Source organism: Hyperolius riggenbachi, chromosome 7 (assembly GCF_040937935.1).
Source record: "Hyperolius riggenbachi isolate aHypRig1 chromosome 7, aHypRig1.pri, whole genome shotgun sequence".
In the NCBI taxonomy this organism is placed as follows: Eukaryota; Metazoa; Chordata; class Amphibia; order Anura; family Hyperoliidae; genus Hyperolius; species Hyperolius riggenbachi.
The window spans coordinates 212,081,660-212,097,628 of NC_090652.1; the positions used below are offsets into that span (position 1 = coordinate 212,081,660).

General features: G+C 43.8%; 1 protein-coding gene across 1 annotated transcript in view; it reads left to right on the forward strand.

The window, feature by feature from the left end:
• Positions 1-15,969, forward strand: part of LOC137524806 (aldehyde oxidase-like) — a 339,511-nt gene that overhangs the window by 93,878 nt on the left and 229,664 nt on the right. The gene's annotated exons all lie outside the window — the stretch shown is intronic.

Below are 15,969 nucleotides of genomic sequence, written 5' to 3' on the forward strand. Positions count from 1 at the left end.
GAGCAAGAGCTTATGCTAGGTACACACCATACAATTTTCTGTTAGATTTTCTCTTAGATTTACCTGCCAGATAGCTTTTTTTCCATGTTGTAGGTAAATCTAACAGAAGAATCTAACAGAAATTTGTATGGTGTGTACCTAGCAGAGATACAAGTAACAGACACTTGAGGGGTGACTGTTAAGCAGTAAGACCTCGTTCACACTAAGGACATTGCTGTACGCTTTTCACATCACATTCGCTGTGCGCTTTTCTATGCACAGCTTTTTCCATTGATTCTAATGTACCACATTCACATCTATGCGCTTTGTCCATTTGAGAAATGTGGTGTTGCATGAATTTCTGTGCATTGCGCTGGGAAGTGGACAGCAATGCAAGTGAATCGGTGCGCTTTTTTAGCACATAGAAGCGTATAGCAATGCGCTTTGGAGATGTTTTTTTACGGGCAAAAAACGCATTTTAAAATGAAATCTTAATAGATAACTTCTACATAAAATAAGCAAAACATGCTGAACAAAAATGTTTTCAAGCACGTTTAGGTGCATGTAAAATGCATGGGTTCGCTAAAAAAAGTGCACTGCACTGAAACACATTATGAAACGCGCATCAACGCATGCATTTTTGTCATGCACTTAAATATGTTTCTGAACACACCCAATGTGAACAAAGCCTAAGGGCCGGTTCACACTCGGATCACAATTCACTAATTGCGGTTCTGCATCATGATTTTGCCATGATTTGTGTTGTGATTCCAGTTCAATAGAACAAGAATCACATCGTAATCGCCCCCAAGACGCTGCAACAGCAAAGCACCAGTGCGCTGGTGATCAGCAAAGCGCTGAAAAGCCCCCAAGTGTGAACCAGCCCTGAGTCATGTTCCCTGCACTAAACCATTTACAATTCTCCAGTGGGTCTGTCAACTGTTCAGACTATTCAGGTTTCAGTAAAGTCATTGAACAAAACATGTCAGTGGCATGTTTGGCACTGTGGAGAGCAACTAGAGAAGACAAATAGCACCAACATGGCATAGAGAGCCCCACATCTCTGGTGGGATCCTTGACACCCACTAGGCCCCAGGCACCTGCCTAGGTTGCCTGGTGGATGATACTGCTCTGGGCTCAGAGCAAAGGCAGAAGTCCCATGAAGTGATATTTTTTTTTTAAACAGGTAAAGCTTTAGCTGTTAGATTTCATTTATTGACTTTGAAGGAGGATGGGAGTTGAGAAGAGTGACATGGGCTGGAAGGAGGAGAGAATAAGGCCATGTCAGGAATTGGTTGGGTGACACTGAGATTGGTGGCCAACACCATTCATTTATAGACCAGAATGATAACAGGCTGCAGTTAGAGGTATATGGAGGCAGCAGCACCACTGCCTAAAGGGAAGATTAATTATGTAAATATATTCCTCATCATACACAATGCTGCAGCCTGTTGGTGGAATTACCATGGGGAGGTGGAAGACATCTGAGACCACAGCCTGGTTCAGGAAGTCCACATTGCCTGTTGACAGGTGGCTGTCTGTCACCCATCATTCCTCTAACTGAGCTGACAATGATAGTTTATGTAGTTTGGGATTTTATACAACATTAACACAAACTTGTGATGATAAGCAAAAGTAAACTGACAGTACTGGAAACGTATGGTTTAAGGGAAAAAGAGGAGGAAGTGTATGCAACAATAATAGATTAAGAGCTTGATTCACTAACCGGCGCTAAGTGTGAAAAGCCCTGTTTTGCCGCTAGGGCGCGCAAAGCCACTTTGCGCGCAGCCCCTCTCACTGCTCGCGCTCGTGCGCCTATATTAGTGCGCGGTGCGATGATCACGTCACACCCGCTGCCTCTTAAACGTCGCATCTGATGCGACTATAATGGCGCATCAGGTGCCCCTGAAATGGCGCATCAGTGCGCCACTTCGGGGGCACTCGATGTGCCGTTATTGTCACATTAGATGCAGCATTTAAATGGGCAGCGGGTGCGACGGGATCTACTAATATAGGCACACCAGTGAGCGGGACTTAGACTGATGTGTGGGCGCAAACTACTTAGTGCCGTAGTTTGCGCACACTAAGTGATAAGACACACTAACCGGCTTAGCACCGGTTAGTGAATCAAGCCCTAACAATCTTGATTTATAAAAATACAAAAAATTGGCTTTATTTCTTAATCAGGAAATCACTACAAACATTTTAAAAGAAAAGACCCTGTATGGAGTGGCCACCCCACCATATCCCAAACCAACCACTTAACCACTGCTAGCTAGAACTGACCACCTATTGTGATCTAGGATCCTCTAGGATCCAAAATAAAAAAAAGCTTGGCAGATGAGCTTTTTGTCCCTAGGCTTTTGCAAAGGACTAGGGGACATGATCTGCATATGAAGAAAACAGTTTTAGCCATTTATTTAGGAAAGGGTAATTTATATTAAGAGTAATTAAAATGTGGAATGTATTGCCACAGGAAGTAGTTATGGCAAATTTTATGTCTGCATTGGGGGGCTTAGATGCTTTCCTTGCGTTGTGTGAAAGGAAAATTAACTTACTCAATGAGGCTTCTCCAATTCGTGCCAATGAAAATGAAATCTTTATTCACTCAGCTGAGGACCCTTTTATATACCAGCATTTATTAACCACTTGCCGACCGCCCACAGCCGATGATGGGCGGCGGCAAAGTGGATCCCTAAAGGACCGCAATACGCCCAAGGGCGTTGCGTCCTTTTCGTATGCCGGGGGAGCGATCGCGTCATTGATGACGCGCTTCCCCCGGCAACTAGCTCCGCCCACCCGCCGCAACATCCCGCCGGCCATACGGAAGCGCCGGCGGGATGTTAACCCCGCGATCGCCGCTACAAAGTGTATAATACACTTTGTAATGTATACAAAGTGTATTATACAAACTGCCTCCTGCCCTGGTGGTTCCAGTGTCCGAGGGACCACCAGGGCAGGCTGCAGCCACCCTAGTCTGCACCCAAACACACTGATCTGCCCCCCGCCCCCTGATCGCCCACAGCACCCCTCAGACCCCCCCCTGCCCAGCCCCCAGACCACTGTTTGCACCCAATCACCCCCCTAATAACCCATCAATCACTCCCTGTCACTATCTGTCAACGCTTTTTTTTTATCCCCCCCCCCTGCCCCCTCCTGATCACCCCCCCACCCCTCAGATTCTCCCCAGACCCCCCCCCCCTGTGTACTGTATGCATCTATCCCCCCTGATCACCTGTCAATCACCTGTCAATCACCCATCAATCACCCCCTGTCACTGCCACCCAACAATCAGCCCCTAACCTGCCCCTTGCGGGCAATCTGATCACCTACCCACACCAATAGATCGCCCGCAGATCCGACATCAGATCACCTCCCAAATCCATTGTTTACATCTATTCTCTCCTCTAAACACCCACTAATTACCCATCAATCACACATCAATCACCCCCTATCACCACCTGTCACTTTTACCTATCAGATCAGACCCTATTCTGCCCCTTGCAGGCACCCAATCACCCGCCCACATGCTCAGATTGCCCTCTGACCCCCCCCCCCCATCAATTCACCAGTGCATTAATTACATCTGTTCTTCCCTGTAATAACCCACTGATCACCTGTCAATCACCTGCCAATCACCTATCACCCATCAATCACCCCCTGTCACCCCGTCACTGCCACCCAACAATCGGCCCCTAACCTGCCCCTTGCGGGCAATCTGATCACCCACCCACACCATTAGATCGCCCGCAAACCCGCCGTCAGATTACCTCCCAAATGTATTGTTTACATATGTTATCTTCTCTAAACACCCACTAATTACCCATCAATCACCCCCTATCACCACCTGTCTCTGTTACCTATCAGATCAGACCCTAATCTTCCCCTTGCAGGCACCCAATCGCCCGCCCACACGCTCAGATTGCCCTCAGACCCCCCCTTATCAATTCGCTAGTGCATTAATTATATTTGTTCTTCCCTGTAATAACCCACTGATCACCTGTCAACCACCTGCCAATCACCTATCACCCATCAATTAGCCCCTGTCACTGCCACCCATCAATCAGTCCCTAACCTGCCCCTTGCGGGCAATCTGATCACCCACCCACACCATCCGATCGCCTGCAGACCCGCAGTCAGATCACCTCCCAAGTGCATTGCATCTGTTCTCTCCTCTAAACACCCACTAATTACCCATCAATCACCCCCTGTCACTGCTACCCATCAGATTAGACCCCTATCTGCCCCTAGGGCACCCAATCACCCGCCCACACCCTTAGACCCCAGCCCGGATCACCTCGCCAGTGCATTACTTGCATCTATTCCCCCCACTAATCACACCTTGAGACACCCATCAATCACCTCCTGTCACCACCTGTCACCCCCTAGCACACCTACCCATCAGATCAGGCCCTAATTTGCCCCGTGTGGGCTCCTGATCACTCGGCCAAACCCTCAGATCTCCCTCAGACCCCCTTCCGATCACCTCCCCAGTGCATTGAGTGCATCTATTTTCCCCTCTAATCAACCCCTGAGACACCCATCAATCACCTCCAGTCACCCCCCTAGCACTCCTATCCATCAGATCAGGCCCAATACAACCTGTCATCTAAAAGGCCACCCTGCTTATGACCGGTTCCACAAAATTCGGCCCCTCATAGACCACCTGTCATCAAAATTTGCAGATGCTTATACCCCTGAACAGTCATTTTGAGACATTTGGTTTCCAGACTACTCACGGTTTTGGGCCCGTAAAATGCCCGGGCGGTATAGGAACCCCACAAGTGACCCCATTTTAGAAAAAAGACACCCCAAGGTATTCTGTTAGGTGTATGACGAGTTCATAGAAGATTTTATTTTTTGTCAAAAGTTAGCGGAAATTGATTTTTATTGTTTTTTTTTTCACAAAGTGTAATTTTTCACTAACTTGTGACAAAAAATAAAATCTTCTATGAACTCGCCATACACCTAACGGAATACCTTGGGGTGTCTTCTTTCTAAAATGGGGTCACTTGTGGGGTTCCTATACTGCCCTGGCATTTTAGGGGCCCTAAACCGTGAGGAGTAGTCTAGAAAACAAATGCCTCAAAATGACCTGTGAATAGGACGTTGGGCCCCTTAGCGCACCTAGGCTGCAAAAAAAGTGTCACACGTGGTATCGCCGTACTCAGGAGAAGTAGTATGTGTTTTGGGGTGTATTTTTACACATACCCATGCTGGGTGGGAGAAATATCTCTGTAAATGGACAATTGTGTGTAAAAAAATCAAACAATTGTCATGTACAGAGATATTTCTACCACCCAGCATGGGTATGTGTAAAAATACACCCCAAAACACATTATACTACTTCTCCTGAGTACGGCGGTACCACATGTGGCACTTTTTTACACCCTAAGTGCACTAAGGGGCCCAAAGTCCAATGAGTACCTTTAGGATTTCACAGGTCATTTTGCAACATTTGGTTTCAAGACTACTCCTCACGGTTTAGGGCCCCTAAAATACCAGGGCAGTATAGGAACCCCACAAATGACCCCATTCTAGAAAGAAGACACCCAAAGGTATTCCGTTAGCAGTATGGTGAATTCATAGAAGATTTTATTTTTTGTCACAAGTTAGCGGAATATGACACTTTGTGAAGAAAAACAATTCAAATCAATTTCCGCTAACTTGTGGCAAAAAATAAAATCTTCTATGAACTCACCATACTCCTAACGGAATACCTTGGGGTGTCTTCTTTCTGAAATGGGGTCATTAGTGGGGTTCCTATACTGCCCTGGCATTTTAGGGGCCCTAAACCGTGAGGAGTAGTCTTGAAACAAAAATGACCTGTGAAATCCTAAAGGTAGTCATTGGACTTTGGGCCCCTTAGCGCAGTTGGGGTGCAAAAAAGTGCCACACATGTGGTATCGCCGTACTCAGGAAAAGTAGTATAATGTGTTTTGGGGTGTATTTTTACACATACCCATGCTAAGTGGGAGAAATCACTCTGTAAATGGACAATTGTGTGTAAAACAAAACAAACAATTGTCATTTACAGAGATATTTCTCCCACCCAGCATGGGTATATGTAAAAATACACCCCAAAACACATTATACTACTTCTCCTGAGTACGGTGGTACCACATGTGTGGCACTTTTTTGCACCCTAAGTGCGCTAAGGGGCCCAAAGTCCAATGAGTACCTTTAGGATTTCAAGGGTCATTTTGAGACATTTGTTTTTAAGACTACTCCTCACAGTTTAGGGCCCCTAAAATGCCAGGGCAGTATAGGAACCCCACAAATGACCCCATTTTAGAAAGAAGACACCCCAAGGTATTCCGTTAGGAGTATGGTAAGTTCATAGAAGATTTTATTTTTTGTCACAAGTTAGCGGAAAATGACACTTTGTGAAAAAAATCACTTAAAATCAATTTCCGCTAACTTGTGACAAAAAATAAAATCTTCTATGAACTCACCATACTCCTAACGGAATACCTTGGGGTGTCTTCTTTTTAAAATATAAAGAGATATTTCTCCCACCCAGCATGGGTATGTGTAAAAATACACCCCAAAACACATTACACTACTTCTCCTGAGTACGGCAATACCACATGTGTGGCACTTTTTTGCAGCCTAACTGCGCTAAGGGGCCCAAAGTCCAATGAGCACCTTTAGGCTTTACAGGGGTGCTTACAATTTAGCACCCCCCAAAATGCCAGGACAGTAAACACACCCCACAAATGACCCCATTTTGGAAAGTAGACCCTTCAAGGTATTCAGAGAGGAGCATAGTGAGTCCGTGGCAGATTTCATTTTTTTTTGTCGCAAGTTAGAAGAAATGGAAACTCACCATGCCTCTCAGTGAATACTTTGGGATGTCTTCTTTCCAAAATGGGGTCATTTGGGGGGTATTTATACTATCCTGGAATTTTAGCACCTCATGAAACATGACAGGTGGGCAGAAAAGTCAGAGATGCTTGAAAATGGGAAAATTCACTTTTGGCACCATAGTTTGTAAACGCTATAACTTTTACCCAATCCAATAAATATACACTGAATTTTTTTTTTTTTTATCAAAGACATGTAGCAGAATAACTTTCGCGCTCAAATGTATAGGAAATTTTACTTTATTTGAAAAATGTCAGCACAGAAAGTTAAAAAAGTCATTTTTTTGACAACATTTTTGATGAATATTATAAAAACTAAAACTCGCAGCAGCAATCAAATAGCACCAAAAGAAAGCTGTATTAGTGAGAAGAAAAGGAGGTAAAATTCATTTAGGTGGTAGGTTGTATGACCGAGCAATAAACTGTGAAAGCTGCAGTGGTCTGAATGGAGAAAAAGGCTCTGGTCCTTAAGGGGTAGAAAGACTGTGGTCCTCAAGTGGTTAAAGCAAAAACAGGCTAGCTGCAGCCTGGCCAGTTACAAAAAGGTGCAGCTTTCCTTCCTTTTTTGGTCTTTATACCCCAGTTAACATGCTAATATATTTCTCCCTCCAAACAGTCTGTCATCCCATAAGTCCAATGAGCAATGTCCAAAGGAGACTGGACTTCTTCTTTGGGCGGGTTTTCCCTGTGTCTTTCAAGAAACTTCCTGTACTTTAGCTTTCACTTTCAGGCTGACTTTCGTTTCACTGGAAATGGAACAGTGGTGGAGTTTCGTTATGACCTCTAGCCAGTGATCAGCAAAGACAAATCCGCCCATGGAAATCTGGTTCCAGCTGCCCTTCCCAAAGAATTCCTTCTCTGTGCCTGGTACAACAGACAGGAGGGGGGAGGGAGGTCGTTCTGGAATAGAGAGGCTTTAAAACAGTAACTGTATTCTTCATACACATTAATTTTGGTTACATTGTGTGATTCCCAAAACAATACTATGATCATATTCTTAAAGTGTCACTCTAACACACTGTTCTGATTACATGAATGTAGCTCTTATAGCCACGTGAGAATATAAGATATATCATGATATTAATTATAAATCTTAAGTTCTTTCCACATTTCCCTCCTGTTTATAATTAATACTGTGGGTTGTGGCTTGATTATATATGAAAATATTTACATTCACATTTCTGTGCTCATGCTTGCTTAAGCCTCGGTTATCTGCAAATGTGTCTCCACTACAGGGATTGGAGACTCAAGCAAACACAGCCTTCTATTCCCCTTTACTGCAAATGTGTATGCACTACAGCAAGTCAGGGCATAGAAGTGAAATGGTCAAAAAGAAAATCAGGCTCTGGCCGTGAGCTGGAATAATTGCCTCACACGTTGGCCTGGTCATCCCCCTCCAGCATGCCATCATAATCTCCTCCCAGGTCACCGTATGATTCTTCATCATGCTGTGCTAAGGCTGCATACATAGTAGTACTCATATGCTTATCTATCAATCTTGCAAAAAATGTTCTCAGCATTGGAAAAATACAGCAGGCTAGCAGGAACAGAACCATAAGAACAGTTAAAAATGCGATACCAAAACTCTGAAAAAATGAGTTCCAGCTTCCAAACCAGTTCTGTAACCAGTCTGTTATTGGGTATGAAACACCTGAGTTTCGTTTCAGCTCTTCAAATAGGTCTTTTAACTGCTGAAGAGCCACTGTCACTTTTCCATCAGGGGACGTATTATCTGGAATGTAGGTACAACATTGTTCCCCAAAAAATTCACATACACCCCCTTTTTCTGCCAACAGCATATCTAATGCAATTCTATTCTGCAATGCTGTTAATGATGTTGCTTTCAGTTGCTCTGCCAAACCTTCGATAGCATCTCTAGTATAATTAACAAATCTTTGCTGATTGTAGTAAATATAATTAATCCAATCCACATTTTTGTTAACTGTTGGCCATAGGAAAATTGACTCAAACCCTGCAGCAATTTGGTTCCTAGCCTTGAACTCATCTGGCACCCCTCTGGGGACCCCTATCGCATCAATATATACAAATGGGTCCAAACTCCCTTTTGGTGCCTCCCTTTTACTACGGTGTACCTTTTTATCCACCTCATAGGGCAATATAGTTACATGTTCTATTATCCAGACAAGGGCACACAACCCTTTCCATTCTGGTGGCAACAATGATTCTGCTTTGTTAGGTTCACAAGTACACCAAGTATCTTCTAACTGCCATTTTGTTCCTAGGCTCAACCCCTTATCATTTGTTACCTCCAATTGATTCACACTCATCATACTCTGTATCATACATTCTAATTCAGACCCACTCGCCACTACTGGTACCAGAGCAATCTGCGGTCTAGCCGCTGCACACACAATACAGTCAGACACATTCATTTGGTTTGCAGTAAAAATTGCCAAAGTAGTCCAAAAATTCCATCGGTCACTAGAACCTTGTTACTAGTCACGTTCATCTCGTTAATACTGTCCGATGGGGATGGGTCAGTAGTCTCTTTGTCTATCCTGTCGTTGCTTGTTCATGGAGGTCGTTCAGTCATTGTCATTGTCATTCCAGGGCTCTTCTTCTTCTTCTTTTTCCCTTTAAAATGCTATGGTTTTAACCCAACTTCCCCTATGTAGCCTTTTAGGTATCTGTTCCCCCTTTTTTATCTCCTTTTCACCATGGTTCAAGATAAAGAACTACACCTGTGCCTTAGGAAGAATCTTCTAATATCTTCCCACAGCCTTTGAGATCGTGGTCGCACTGAGGCTCAAGCAAATGTTCCCGTCGCCTCAGGATCTCAAATTTCCGCCCCTCTTTTCCCCGTGGTGCTAACTATCAAGAACAGATTGGATCTGGCTACTGTTTTAAAAGGAAATGACCGCTAAGCGTTCTTCTTGACCAAGATGCAAACAACATTTCTTTTTTTTCAAAAACACCGAAGTTCATGTGAGTGTTCTTAGTAAGCTGTGGCTCTGAATCTTTAATTAATATAGACTCGGAAGGCCCATGTGCGTCCTCTTACAATAGCTCAAATGTTCCCATGTAGTGTTATTCTAATTTAGCCACCAACCATCCCTCCTGTTGACACATGTAAGAACTCATGTGTCATAACCACAATTCAATTGAACATAGCCAGTCAAAGGAAGGTTAGTAGGTCAGCAGTGTACAGGGCGACCTGTAAGTAAAGCCTTAGACTGCAAGTCAGCAGAGGGAGCTGTAGTTGTAGACGTTAGGACTGCCAAGTCGTTGCCACGGGAGATGAGGGGACTGGGAAGTTGCACACACGTGAATGGCCAGTGTTGTGGGAGCGCGGAGAACATCCATGGAACATAGAAACAAGTCTGTGGGATGGGTGGGCTCCTCAGTTGCTGACACATGACCCTGCTTACGTCATTAAGCCGCAAACGTATGCATGATGGGAAAGCATACAGACTGTCTGTAAGAACAGTGGGGGACGGAATCCCATATAACAGGCTGGCGTAGGGTAAACGATAAAACACAGCTTGAGCAAAGACGCAGAAAGAAGCTTATCTATTCTACGATGTTCTTCAGCTCACTACTGTAAGACCAGCTTAGTTGTTGGTGTATTCCCTCCTGTGCACATAGAACTGATCCGCAAAGATTTGTTAATTCCTCTGCGGAAAAGTCACCGCGCAGATGCGGACGGGGAAAAACATCCTCTGGCCAATAGACAACAAAGAAAACAAAGGTGCAGGGGGAGCAGGGTCGTGCAGCTTTGGACAATGATACGTAGGTGCCCAAGCAAACTGGCTGCGCAGTATAGGCGGGGGGTGGGAGGGTTGGATGGATGGATCTGGTGGGGTGGGGCTGGTGGGGGTGGGGTGTGGCTGGTGGCAGGCTCTTGGCAGAGAACTACAGTCATGCATCCCTCTGCACAGTTCGTTATTAGACAAAGCATTGTAGTCAAAATATTTCCATCAAAGTCATTTTACTTAACTTCTTCTAACATACCCATATATTATATAAAAAAAAATGTAATCATGTGACAATCAGACAATCAATCAGTCGATGACAAAGACCCATATTCCGCAGCAATGCAGCAATCAATTGTTCCCAGAAAAAAAAAGAAAATCATCATATTTGCGGGGTTTCTCTTCTTTTTTTTTATATATCCCGCTTTCTGGGTTTCACAAAATATATATATATATATTTCTTTCAAACAAACCTTTTATCTTGCTACATGCATTCTTTCAAATCACTCTGTTCTGCCTGTACACACACACACACACACACACACACACACACACACACACACACACACACACACAATCCACCATCTAGCTGGGATCAGTAGTCCATGAGGCTTCTTGCCCCCTCCTCAGAAATGTGGGCGTAACCCATACCTTCACACAGATCCCAGGCAGAAACTCCACTCGAATTTTACAGAATTTAACATTACAAAGACATTCCAAGTAACTGACATTCACAGACAGACAATTGCAGGCAGTAAGAATGCTTTTAAATCTCCAATCTTCAGGCAAAACATCAGACAAACAGATTATAAAACTTTTACAGACAAGCAAACAAACAGCAGCTCATAACTTGTACTGGTGGGGGAAATCTCTCCTGTAGCCCCCCTCCTCTCCCTCTGTTGGATCCATATACCTCCCAGGGCTCTAGTGATTTAGATTTCAGAGCTCCTGAATTCCCAGCTTCACATCTCTTACACAATCCTTTTAATACCACACTGTAACGTTCTATTTTGACATTCTCGTGTCCATCAATAGATTCACTTACACATTTACCTTCTACTAGGGCACTGGTTAGTACCCTTAACCACACTTTGTCACTATGGACCTCGAGCCCTCTAGGGCACTGTCGGGCCAGGTGACCTTTCAAACCACATTCAAAACATTCTCCGCGTTCTCTGCGACCTTCGTATTCTTTAGATCTGCGCTTTTGTGAGCGCGTGTGGCGGCTACCACCATTCACATAACAATTACTTTCATCCTTGTTGCAATCATAAACATATGCAGCAGCTTTCTTCCCTTTCTTCCCCTTCCTCTTAATCACACATACAGGGTATCGGGTGCATTCTAAAAAATCACTCGGCCCGCAAATTCTATGATCCACCACATACTGTGTGACACACTTGCATATCCCTTCAGTCAAAACTTCACGTATAGCAATCTTAAATCGTTCATACGAGGAATCTGTTGCTTCGGCAGCAGGGGAGTTATACCTCTATATTTACTGAAAACCTCCATCACTTTATCCAGTAGCTCATCTATGTCTAATCCATTTACATTATCTTCCACCTCATACGTCTGGGAGGCCCCATCCACCTTTCGTGGGAGGGGCTTGTTTGGTCTTGGGCTTGGGGAGGGTTCTGAGGAACCTGACATACAGTACATGGTACCTCCTCCAAGTCTTTGTTCTCCGTTCCTAACCAATATGTTAAGACTTGGCCCCTCCTCGTATGTGCCTCTAGTAGCCATCTTTGAGCCTCTAGTAAACCATATTGCTTTTCTAAAATCACATTACCCTGAGCATCACATTTAATTTGAGAAACAAGGTTTTTGCACCCCTCAGGGTGCAGGTGCCCTGAAAACCCATATTAACTTCTCCACAGGCTGCAATGTTTTACCCAGCTTTTGTTTTTTCTGTACATGACATACTCCTCATCAGTAGCTTTAATCTTGCCTGTACCTTGGCCCATTTACAACGCTCCCCCCAGTTCACACACTTACACGAAGGATTATTAGTCACAGGGTCCCCCCCCGGAAAATATACTGCCCTCTATGCACAGAGATATAACAATTCCTGCATTTACAGCGCAAAGATCTTACAATTCCCGCTGAGGCAGTGTGCCTGCACTAAGATAGAAACTTTCCTGCTAAGGCAACTCGGGGGCTGCAGCTGGGGACCTGACCCAACTCCGCGTGTGGAACTTTATGTAGGGGCACACACTCCAAGATACTCTAATTTTGCGCAGCCCTGTGTTTGAAAAGTTACAAAAATAAAAGGTAGTACTTACAATTAAGAAGCTTTCAGGACACCTGAGAACTTTGTTTTAGAATCTTAAGCAGGCGATTTCACCGACCTTGGCTGAAGAAGTCTCACGGTTCGAAATAAACCGTATGTCACAAGGACATGAGACCTAGTTGCGTTTGGCCACCTCTTAGAAGGGAACTTTTACCCCGGTGGACTTTCACCGGCCTGCTATTAGATTGATCGCCAGTCACAAACGCGCTCCTAGGCCTCAATTCTTTGTGACTATAGGTTCCCGGTTTGACAAGGACCAGATGTGAAAGGAAAATTAATTTACTCAATGAGGCTTCTCCAATTCGTGCCAATGAAAATGAAATCTTTATTCACTCAGCTGAGGACCCTTTTATATACCAGCATTTATTAAAGCAAAAAACAGGCTAGCTGCAGCCTGGCCAGTTACAAAAAGGTGCAGCTTTCCTTCCTTTGTTGGTCTTTATACCCCAGTTAACATGCTAATATATTCCTCCCTCCAAACAGTCTGTCATCCCATAAGTCCAATGAGCAATGTCCAAAGGAGACTGGACTTCTTCTTTGGGCGGGTTTCCCCTGTGTTTTCAAGAAACTTCCTGTATTTTAGCTTTCACTTTCAGGCTGACTTTCATTTCACTGGAAATGGAACAGTGGTGGAGTTTCGTTATGACCTCTAGCCAGTGATCAGCAAAGACAAATCCGCCCATGGAAATCTGGTTCAAACTGCCCTTCCCAAAGAATTCCTTCTCTGTGCCTGGTACGACAGACAGGAGGGGGGAGGGAGGTCGTTCTGGAATAGAGAGGCTTTAAAACAGTAACTGTATTCTTCATACACATTAGTTTTGGTTACATTGTGTGATTCCCAAAACAATACTATGATCATATTCTTAAAGTGTCACTCTAACACTGTTCTGATTACATGAATGTGGCTCTTACAGCCACGTGAGAATATAAAAGATATATCATGATATTAATTATAAATCTTAAATTCTTTCCACAGTTGAAAGACACTCATGGCTATAATTACTAGGTAATGCCCAGTGGTGTTGATCCAGGGATTTTATCTGATTGCCATCTGGAGTTGGGAAGGAATTTTTTTTTCCCCTTTTGGGTCTAATTGGACCATGCCTTGTAAGGGTTTTTTGTTTTCCTCTGAATATGTGAGGGTGCAGACTAGTGTTGTACTTTATTTTCTGGTTGAACTTGATGGATGGATGTCTTTTTTCAACCCAAATAACTGTGTAACTATAAATAGTCCCGCATAAGTGATGGCCTTGAACACACCTTGATATAGGGATAAACAATCACTCTATAGCAGTAACGGTGTTGAGAGATACACATAAGTGTGCACAAATTGTGATCATCACACCATCCCACAATGCATTGCCAGGACGGAAGCAGCAACAGACGAGGAGTAAACATGCTGTAAGGAGCAGGCTGAAAAGCAAAGGAAGGGGCCAAGTCCCCACAAGCAAGAGTTCCGCTGTAAGCTCAATATGCAGATAGGTATACAGGGTATGTGTAGCTAAATACTGTACCAGTGCCATCCAACATTTGACAGATCGATCCACCAGATCGTTTCTTTCACGTGGCTCCAGGCAATGGTGTATATGATGCAAATCAGTAGCAAGTAACAGAATAAAATTGACAGTACTTCTCTGACTTGTGTTTATATATATATATATATATATATATATATATATATATATATATATATATATATATAATATATGTATGTATGTATGTGTGTGTATGTATGTATGTATATGTATATATATATATATATATATATATATATATATATATATATATATACACACATATATATACAGTGGTGTGAAAAAACTATTTGTCCCCTTCCTGATTTCTTATTATTCTTTTGCATGTTTGTCACACTTAAATGTTTCTGCTCATCAAAAACCGTTAACTATTAGTTAAAAATAACATAATTGAACACAAAATGCAGTTTTAAATGATGGTTTTTATTATTTAGTGAGAAAAAAACTCCAAATCTACATGGCCCTGTGTGAAAAAGTGATTGCCCCCCTTGTTAAAAAAAACCTTAAAGGGACACTTAAGTCAAACAAAAAAAAATGAGTTTTACTCACCTGGGGCTTCCAATAGCCCCCTGCAGCTGTCCGGTACCCTCGCCGTCTCCCTCCGATCCTCCTAGCCCCACCGGCAGCCACTTCCTGTTTCAGTGACAGGAGCTGACAGGCTGGGGACGAGAGTGATTCTTCGCATTCCTGGCCACAATAGCACCATCTATGCTGCTATAGCATATATCATATACCATATAGCAGCATAGAGGGTGCTAATGTGTCTGGGAACGCGAAGAATCACTCGCGTCCCCAGCCTGTCAGCTCCTGTCACCGAAACAGGAAGTGGCTGCCGGTGGGGCCAGGAGGATCGGAGGGAGACGGCGAGGGCACCGGACAGCTGCAGCGGGCTATTGGAAGCCCTAGGTGAGTAAAACTCATTTTTTTTGTTTGACTTAAGTGTCCCTTTAACTGTGGTTTATCACACCTGAGTTTAATTTCTATAGTCACCCCCAGGCCTGATTACTGCCACACCTGTATCAACAAGAAATCACTTAAATAGGAGCTATCTGACACAGAGAAGTAGACCAAAAGCACCTCAAAAGCTAGACATGCCAAGATCCAAAGAAATTCAGGAACAAATGAGAACAAAAGTACTGTAATTGAGATCTATCAGTCTGGTAAAGGTTATAAAGCCATTTCTGAAGCTTTGGGACTCCAGCGAACCACAGTGAGAGCCATTATCCACAAATGGCAAAAACATGGAACAGTGATGAACCTTCCCAGGAGTGGCCGGCCGACGAAAATTACCCCAAGAGCGCAGAGAAAACTCATCAGAGAGGCCACAAAAGACCCCAGGACAACATCTAAAGAACTGCAGGCCACACTTGCCTCAATTAAGGTCAGTGTTCACGATTCCACCATAAGAAAGAGACTGGGCAAAAACGGACTGCATGGCAGATATCCAAGGCGCAAACCACTTTTAAGCAAAAAGAACATTAAGGCTCGTCTCAATTTTGCTAAAAAAAACCATCTCAATGATTGCCAAGACTTTTGGGAAAATACCTTATGGACCGACGAGACAAAAGTTGAACTTTTTGGAA